The sequence below is a fragment of the Chrysochloris asiatica genome, unplaced genomic scaffold (genome assembly GCF_000296735.1).
Source record: "Chrysochloris asiatica unplaced genomic scaffold, ChrAsi1.0 scaffold00086, whole genome shotgun sequence".
Lineage (NCBI taxonomy): Eukaryota > Metazoa > Chordata > Mammalia > Afrosoricida > Chrysochloridae > Chrysochloris > Chrysochloris asiatica.
The window spans coordinates 9,642,351-9,651,438 of NW_006408604.1; the positions used below are offsets into that span (position 1 = coordinate 9,642,351).

Here is a 9,088-nt window from a genome sequence, read left to right on the forward strand (position 1 = left end):
TTGTTCCCTTCTTTGAGCTACTACATCCACAAGCATAGGTCAAGTTTATAAAATTGTAGCAAATTACTCTTTTTTTCCTTTTCTTTCTTCCTCTAGTTGAGTTCTGATCATCCAGCCATTGAAGCCAGGTCAAGTGGATACTATCTGCAAGTATGTGTGTTCTTGTGCATCTCCCCGCACTTCATATCAGCTGGATGCTTCATTCTCCACTCTAGTCATCTGTGGCCATGTCCCTGTCCCTGGGCCCAGGAGTCCCCAGGTCTCACCACACTGTTGGCCAACCAGGTCTCAATCCAGGTTGACAAGAGTCTATTGAATGTGGTTGGACTTAGCTCACAACTTCATTGCTATTTCCCCCCAACTTCCAATGTAGTCAGCAAGAACACCACGTGCCTGCTCGTGTATTCCGCTTGAGTCTTAGTCTTGGAAGGGGGTTTGTCCTGAGGGGACCTGACCACTTGCCTTAATGGCTCCCTGGTGAACAACTTGCTTGTTCTTGTAGTAGTCAGTCAGACTGCCGTTATTGTGTTTGATTTTTCCTGCTGGTCTTTCTTTCAAGAAGTATCTTCTGTTCTTCTAGACACTCCAGGCTGGTCTGCTTGTGCTTTCAAGTGGAAATTTCCCACCTCAGAAGATTCTGGATGGGGATAAGGATTCCACCTATGGTCTTGTGCAATGCAAAGGCTCCACAGGAAGTTACCTTCACTGGGCAAGTTCTAGCCCCATTTTAGGTATTCATCATTTGATTTCTTGACTGCTGCTTCCATTAATGTTGATTCTGGATCAAAGTAAAATGAAGTCTTGGACAACTTCAATATTTTTTCCATATTCTATGATATATTGATCCAGTGTGAGGATTTTGTTTTTCTTTACATCGAGGTACAATCTATACTGAAGGCTGTAGTTTTTGATCTTCATCAGTTTTCAATTTCCTTTTCACTTTCAGCAAGCAAGGTTGTTTCATTTGTATATTGCAGGTTGTTAATTAATCTTCCTCCAATCCTGATGCCACATTCTTCTTCATATAATCCAGTTTCTCAGATTATTTGCTCAGCATACAGATTGAATAAGTATGTGAAAGGATACAACCCTGATTTTTAACCAGTCAGTACTCTTTTGTTGTAATGACTGCCTCTTGTTCTATGTACAGGTTTCTCCTGTGCACAATGAAGTGTTCTGTAATACCCATTCTTTGCAAAGTTATCCATAGTTTCTTATGTTCCACACAATCAAATGCCTTTGCACAGTCAATAAAGTATAAGTAAACATCTTTCTGGTATTCTTTGCTTTCAGTTAAGAACTGCTTGATATTGGCATTGATATTCCTCATTCCATGTCCTTTTCTGAATATGGCTTGAATTTCTGGCAACTCCTTATCAATATACTACTGCAATCATTTAAAAATTATCTTCAGAAAAATTTTACTTGCATGTGATAATTGTTCAATGATTTCTGCATTCCATTGGATCATCTTTCTTTGGAATGGGCATAAGTGTGGATCTTTTTCAATCGGTTGGCCAAATTTCATGGCATAGGTCAGCAAGCAACTCCTGTGCTGCATTAGTTGGTTGGACCATTTCGATTTGTATTCTTCCAATTGATGGAGTCTTGTTTTTCACCACTGTATTCAATGAAGCTTGGTCTTCTTCCTGCAGTACTATCAGTTCTTAATTATATGGTACTGCTTGAGATGATTGAACACTAACCAATTCTTTTTGGTACAGTGACTCTGTATATTTCTTCCATCTTTTTAATTTTTTTATGTTTCAGCATCATTCAATATTTTGCTCATGTTGTCATTGTTGTTAAGTGGTGTAGAGTTGGTTCTGACCCATAGTGACCCTGTATAGGGTTTCTAAGGAGTGACTGGTGAGCTTGAACCACCGGTCCTGCAGTTCAAACGGCTTTGCAGTCTGACACATTAACCCACAGCACCACACCAGGACTCCATTTTTTTGCCCATAGACTCCTTCAATATTGCAAGTCAAGGTTTAAAAGTTTTTTGTTGTTATTTTGGCTTGAGAAATGCTGAGCATGCTCTTACATTTTGGTTTTCTAACTCCAGGTCTTTGCACATTTTATTATAATACTTGACCTTTTTGTTTTGAGGTGCCTTTAAAATTTTTCTGTTTTTCTCTTTTACCTCATTTTTTTCCATTTACTCTAGCTTCTCTACACTCAAGAGCAAGTTTCAGAGTTTCTTCTGACATCCACTTTGGTCTTTTATTTCTTTCCTGTCTTTTAAATTACCCTTTGCTTTCTTCCTGTATGATGTGTTTTGTTTTGTTTTTTAATTTGGGAACTTTTTAATTTTTATACACATGACAAGATTTTACATCAAGAATAATCAGTTAGATAATACAAATTTATATTCATGAGGAATGTTAATTTTTTTTTTAACTAAAAAAAAAACACTTTTTTTTCCCTGTGACACACAATCCTAACATTTTACACTGCAGGGGAGAATAGGGCAGGGGAGCATCCCAAACAAGTCTCTCCCAAAAAGAAATGACTTAAATTTCAGATTCCCTCTCCACACAGGATCAAATGGTGAAGAATATAACTTACAATTCATTGTTTTCAGCTGTAGATCCTTTGTTTCTTGTTCGTCTTCATCCATTTCTTCTTTGTCATCTTGCCCTGTGTCTTCCATTGTATCTTCAGGTTCTTCTTCCACCTTTGCATCAGGATCAGTGTTCAAACTGAGGCACAGCATTCTTTCTATCCTATCTCTATATGCTTTGGTGTCTGGTAAAAGATATCCTGATTGCAGTGTTGCTGTTTCAGATGAAACTACAGCAACATCCGAAACAGTTTGATCATCTTCATCTTCCATAACTTGTTGAAACATGTCTCTGATTATAGGATGCCTGGGATTAATTTCAAATGTTTTCTTTTGACTGGCATAATAATTTGTTGAGATGTCCTTGCCCGTTTGGTATGCCTGGGCCTTCATGATTCTCTCCATGTTGCCAGACCAGCTGTACTGGCTGGCCACAAGAGCACACAGAGACACTGTCAGGTGCTGAGATACCACAGCCTTTTCAATCTTGTCCTTAAGTGCTTTATCCTTCATCCAGTTGAGCAGTGGTTCATATTCTTTCTCAATTGCTTCACGATTCTCCTTAGTTTTCTTGCTTTAATCAAACTTCACTCCTTCCTTGGCAACATTCTGGAAACTCTTCCCATCAAACTTAGGGAGGGGCTGGATGCAATATTCATCCACAGTTCTGTGAGATAAATCACTTCATAGCCCTTTTTCAGAAGGCGCTCAACAAATGGTGATGATTCAGCCTCTTTTCTGCTGGACCCAGCTATGAAATAGATTTTGTCCTGCTTTTCCTTCATTCTTTCTACGTACTGGTCTAGACTAGTAATGTCAGTTGCATAGTGAGAAGATTGGAATCGAAGAACTTGGCAAGATGTGTTCGATTTGAGTGGTTTTCAGTCACACCAAGCTTGATATTGGTACCAAATTCTTCCCAAAAATTATCATTGTATTTCTCATTGGCAATCTTCTTGATCATATCCTGAGTTTTAAAGACAAGCTTCTTTCTAATGAAGTTAAGCAGTTTATGCTGCTGAAGAGTGTCACAGGAAACATTCAATGGGAGGTCATCAGAGTCTACAACATCCTTGACAAAGTTAAGGTACTTGGGCATCATATCATGGCAGTCGTCTGTTATGAATACTCGGCACACATACAACTTAATGTAGTCACTTTTCTTGGACCCATATTCATCAAACAGAACACATGGAACAGAGGTGGGCACAAATAAAATTCACTTGAAAATAACTTTCCTTCAGCAGTGAAGTGGATGTAGGCCATGGGGTCATCACTTTCCTTTGAGAATGATTTGTAGAAAGCTTTGTATTCATCCTCTTCTACTTCTTTGGAAGGTCTCTGCCATATTGGTTTAACATCACTCATAAGCTTCTAATCCAAGACAGTTTTTTTCAACATTTTGGTTTTAGGTTTCTTTTCTTCTTACACTGAAACTTCATTATCAGACTCTTCTTTTTCCTCTTTTGTAGATTCTTCTTCTTCCGTAGGCTCTTCGACAGTCTTGGTCTTGCTGCTCCACACATAAATGGGAAAGTTTGTGAGCTGTGAATATTTTTTGACAAGATTCTTAATTGTATCCAATTCAAGGCAATCAGAGGCTTCTTCTTTTAGAACAAGGGTAACTGTGGTTCCCTGTCCTAGAGTGTTTCTTCTTGGTTCAGCAATTACAGAAAATTCATTGGAGTCAGATTCCCAGATGTGCTGGGTATCGTTGTGTTTATATGTGACAATAACCTTATCTACTACAAGGAAGGCAGAATAGAAACCGACACCAAACTGGCCAATCAACTCAGAAATCATCTTGTGCCTCGGTCATTCTGTTTAAAAGTTCACTTGTCCCAGATTTGGCTATGATACCAAGGTTTTTAACCAACTCTTCCCTGGTCATTCCTACACCAGCATCTGTGATGTGTAGCAGGTTCTTCTCTTTGTCACACTTAATTTTGACTGTTAGTTCCTCATTTCCAGAAAGATCATTTTCATTGGCCAGAGATATTAGCCTTATCTTATCTAAAGCTTTGGAAGCATTTGAAATCAGTTATCTCAGGAAAATCTCTTTGTTTTTATACAGTGAATTGATGATAAGTTTCATCATTCTGTTAACTTCCACTTGGAAGGCAAACTTTCCTGATTTCTCTCTAAGTTCTTTTATTTGGGATGCATTTAACCCATCCAACTGAATAGCTTCTTCATCTCTCTGTACCACTTCATCATCCATCCTAGAGCCTTTTCTGCTTTCCCCCAGATCCTCTTCTACTGTCCCATCCACATTGACTTCATCTGCTCAGATGGACCAAAGGTCAGCAGGACCTGTATGATGTTCTTGATATCATACCACAACTCTTTTAGTTCGGTTATTAATGTCTAATGTATCAAATTTGTTCTTGTGATGGTCTCCAAATCCAGGTGGGATATACTCCAGGTCATATTTTGACTCTTATGGACTTATTTTACTTTTCTTCAGCTTCACCCTGAACTTGTATATGAACCATTGATGTCTGTTCCACAGTCTATCCCTTGCCTTGTTTTGAGTGATAATATTGAGCTTTTCCACCATCTCTTTCTACAGATGTAGTCAATTTGATTTTTGTGCATTCCACATGGTGAAGCCCAGGTGTATAGTCACTTTTTATGTCATTTAAAGAACGTATTTTCAATGAATAAGTCATTCGTCTTGCAAAATTCTGTCTTGGATCTCCAGCATCTTTTCTATCACCAAAGCTATATTTTCCAACTATGGATCCTTCCTCTTTGTTTCCATTGTTCACATTCCAATCACCAGAAATTATCAATGCATCTTGATTGCATGCCTGATCAATTTCAGACTGATGAAGTTGTTAGGGTCTTCAATTTTATCATCATTGACTTTAGTTTTCAGTGTGTAAATTTGAGTAATAGTAGTATTAGCTGCTCTTCCTTGTAGTCATATGGATATTATCCTATCACAGGCAGCATTGTACTTCAGGATAGATATTGAAATGTTCTTTTTGACAAAGAATGCAACACTGTTCTTCATCAGTTTTTCATTCCCAGATTGGTACACCATAAGATTGTTTGATTAAAATGTCCAATACCAGTTCCTTTCAGCTCTATTGATTTTCATGCATTTTGTTTCCTTTTTTGATGATTTCTAATTTCCCTAGATTCATACTTTGTGCATTCCAGGTTCTGATTTTTTAATGGAAGTTTGCAGCTATTGCTTATCATTTTGAGTTGTGCCACAGGAGCAAATGAAGGGTCTTCAAAGCTTGCCTCTCTCCATGTCATTAAGGTCAACTGTATTTGAACAGGCTGATCTTCTTCAGTCATAGTCGAGTCTCCCAACCTGAGGGCTCATCTTCCAGTACTATGTCTTACAATGTTCTACTGTTGTTCACAAGTTTTCAGTGGCTAACCATTCAATAGTAGCCTGCCTCTCCTTTTTCCTAATCTGTCTTAGTTTGGAAGCTCTACTGAAAACTGTCCACTATGGATGACCCTGCTGGTATTTAAAAACCAGTGGCATAGCTTCCAGAATCACAGCAACATGCAAGCTACCACAATACAACAAACTGACAGATAAATGGTGGACCATTAATGCAATAACTACTAAAGTTAAGATCTCACCTGGATATGCATTTTTAATTTTAAGCAAATATCTTGACCTGAACGAGCTTTTGGATCAATGGGTGCTAAGAGCATTTTTTATGGATCTGCTAGCTCAAATTCTAGCTCAAATTCTGTGTTTTGTTTTTTAAACTTTTTATTGTGAATTGAATGAAGGTTTACAGGGAAGATCCATTAATGTTTTAAGCAAGATTGAAGGCAATGATGATTTTATGGAATGAACCATAATTGGAGATGAGTCTTGGATTTACCAATATAATCCAGAGAGCAAGGTTCAATAAAAACTTTTGAGTGAATCTGCTGAGCTAGTTAAATTCAAGGCAAAGTGTTCAGAAGGTTACAGTGAATGTTGAGGAATGATTCCAGAGAAGTAATATTGATAAATTTTCTCAACAGACACATGACAATTGTAGGAGTTTATTATGAAAAAGTTTTAAGAAAATTTAAAACTGCATTGGTAAAAAAAAGATCAGGAAATTTGCACCAAGGCATTAATTTTTCCATCATGACAATGCATCTGCTCATTATTTGAGGGTTGCAATAGTTGTTGAGGTAAGAAAAAATTCATTGGAAAACCTTATCCCATCAACTCATCAGCCCTGTTTTTCTCTCTTCAGGCTTGTTTTTGTTTCTGAAACTTAAAGAACACTTCAAACGAGCACAATTTGAGTCCCTCGAGGATGCCCAAAGTGTTTTTGTCATGGTGTAAATCAAAGAGTTCAGAATTCTTTAGAGAAATATTGTTGTTGTTGTTGTTGTTAGATGCTGAGTCGATACTGATCCATAGCAACCTTATACATAACAATGAAATGCTGCCTAGTCCTGCGCCAGCTTCACAATTGTTGCTACATTTGAGCCTATCGCTGCTGCCACTGTGCGAATCCATCTCATTGGGGGCTTCTTCTTTTTCTCTGACACTCTATTTTACCAAACATTATGTCTTTCTTCAGGAAATTGTCCCTCCCGACAATATGTACAAAGTATGAGAGATAAAGTCTGGCCATCCTAGATTCCATGGAGTACTGTGGCTATACTTCTTCCAACACAGATTGGTTCTTTTGGCAGTCCATGGTACTTTCAGTATTCTCCTCCAACACCATAAATCAAATGCATCAATTCTTCTATGGTATTCCTTATTCACTGTCCAACTTGCACATGCATATGAGGCTAAAATACCATGACTTGGGTCAGGTGCACCTTAGTCCTCAAGCTGACATCTTTGCTTTTGGAAAAGATCTTGTGCAACAAACTTGCCCAATGCAATACGTCATTTGACTGCTGCTTCCATGAGTGTTGATGGTTGATTCAAGCAAAGTGGAATCTTTGATAACTTCAATCTTTTCTCCATTTATTGTGATTTATTTATTAGTCCAGTGGTGGGGATTTTTGTTTTCTTTACATTGAGGTACAGCCCATACCGATGGCTGTGTTCTTTGATCTTTATCAGTATTTTAAGCAAGTGAGGTTATATCATTTGCATATTGCAGGTTGTTAATGAATCTTCCTCCTGTTCTGATGCCACATTTTTTATTCATACAAACCAGTTTCTCTGATTATTTGTTCAGCATACAGATTGAACTAAGATTGGTGAAAGAATACAAGCTATTGCACACCTTTCCTAATTTTAAACCATTCAGTGTTCTCTTGTTCTGTTCAAACAACTGCCTCTTTGTCTATGTACAGGTTTCTCATGAGTACAATTAAGTGTTCTAGAATATTCATTTTCCACAATGCTGTCCATAGTTTGTCATGATCCACACAATGGAAACCTTTACATAGTCAATAAAGCACAGGTAAATATCCTTCTGGTATTCTCTGCTTTCAGCTAGGATCCATTGGACATCAGCAATGAGATCCCTTGTTCTATGTCCTCTTCTGAATCCAACTTGAACCTCTGGAAGTTCTCAGTCAATGTATGGTTGCAGCCATTTTTAAATTACCTCTAGAAAAATTTTGCTTGCATGGGATATTAATGATATTGTTTGATGATTTCCACATTCCATTGGGTAGACTCTCTTTGAATGGGCACAGATATAGATATCTTCCAATCAGTTGGCCAGGTAAGCTGTCTTCTAAATTTCTAGGCATAGATGAATGAGTGCCTCTAGTGCTATGTCACTTGTCAGTTTTTTGAAAGGTCTCAATTTGTATTCCATCAATTCCTGGTACCTTGTTCTTTGCCAATGCCTTCAGTACACCCTGGACTTCTTCCTTCAGTATCATTGACTCTTGATCATCTGATAACTCTTGAAATGGTTGAACATTAACCATCTCTTTCTGGTACAGTGACTCTGTGCATTCCTTCCATATTCTTTTGATGCTTTCTTCATCATTCAATATTTTGCCCATAGAATCCTTCAATATTGAAAGTCAAAGTTTGAATTTTTTCTACAGTTCCCTCAACTTGAGGAATGCTGAACATGTTCTTTTTGGTGTTCTAACTCCAGATCTTTTCACATTTCTTTATAATACTTGACTCTGTCTTCTTAAGCTGCCTTTTGCTAATCAGCTCTTTTGTCTCATTTGATTTTGCATCTCTATGCTGGAGAACAAGTTTCAGAATCCCTTCTGACATCAGTTTTGGTTTTTCCTTCTTTCTTGACTTTTTACTAACCTTTTGCTTTCTTCCTGTATGATATTCTTGATGTCATCCCACAAGTCATCTGGTCTTCAGTCTTTAGAGTCTAATGCATCAAATCTGTTCTTCAGATGATCTCTAAATCCAGATAGGATATGTTCAAGGTCTTATTTTGGCTTTCATGGACTTGTTTTAATGTTTTTCAGCTTCAGTCTGAACTTACATATCAGCAGTTGATGATCTATTCCACAATGTGCCCCTGACCTTCTTTTGACTGATGATATGGAGCTTTTCCACCTTCTATTTCCACAAATCTAGTCAATTTGATTTCTATGTAT

At 37.7% G+C, this 9,088-nt stretch overlaps 1 pseudogene; it reads right to left on the reverse strand.

Moving 5' to 3' along the window:
* Window positions 1-2,564: 2,564 nt before the first annotated feature.
* On the reverse strand, window positions 2,565-5,828 carry LOC102823724 (annotated as a pseudogene).
* Between the last annotated feature and the right edge of the window lie 3,260 nt (window positions 5,829-9,088).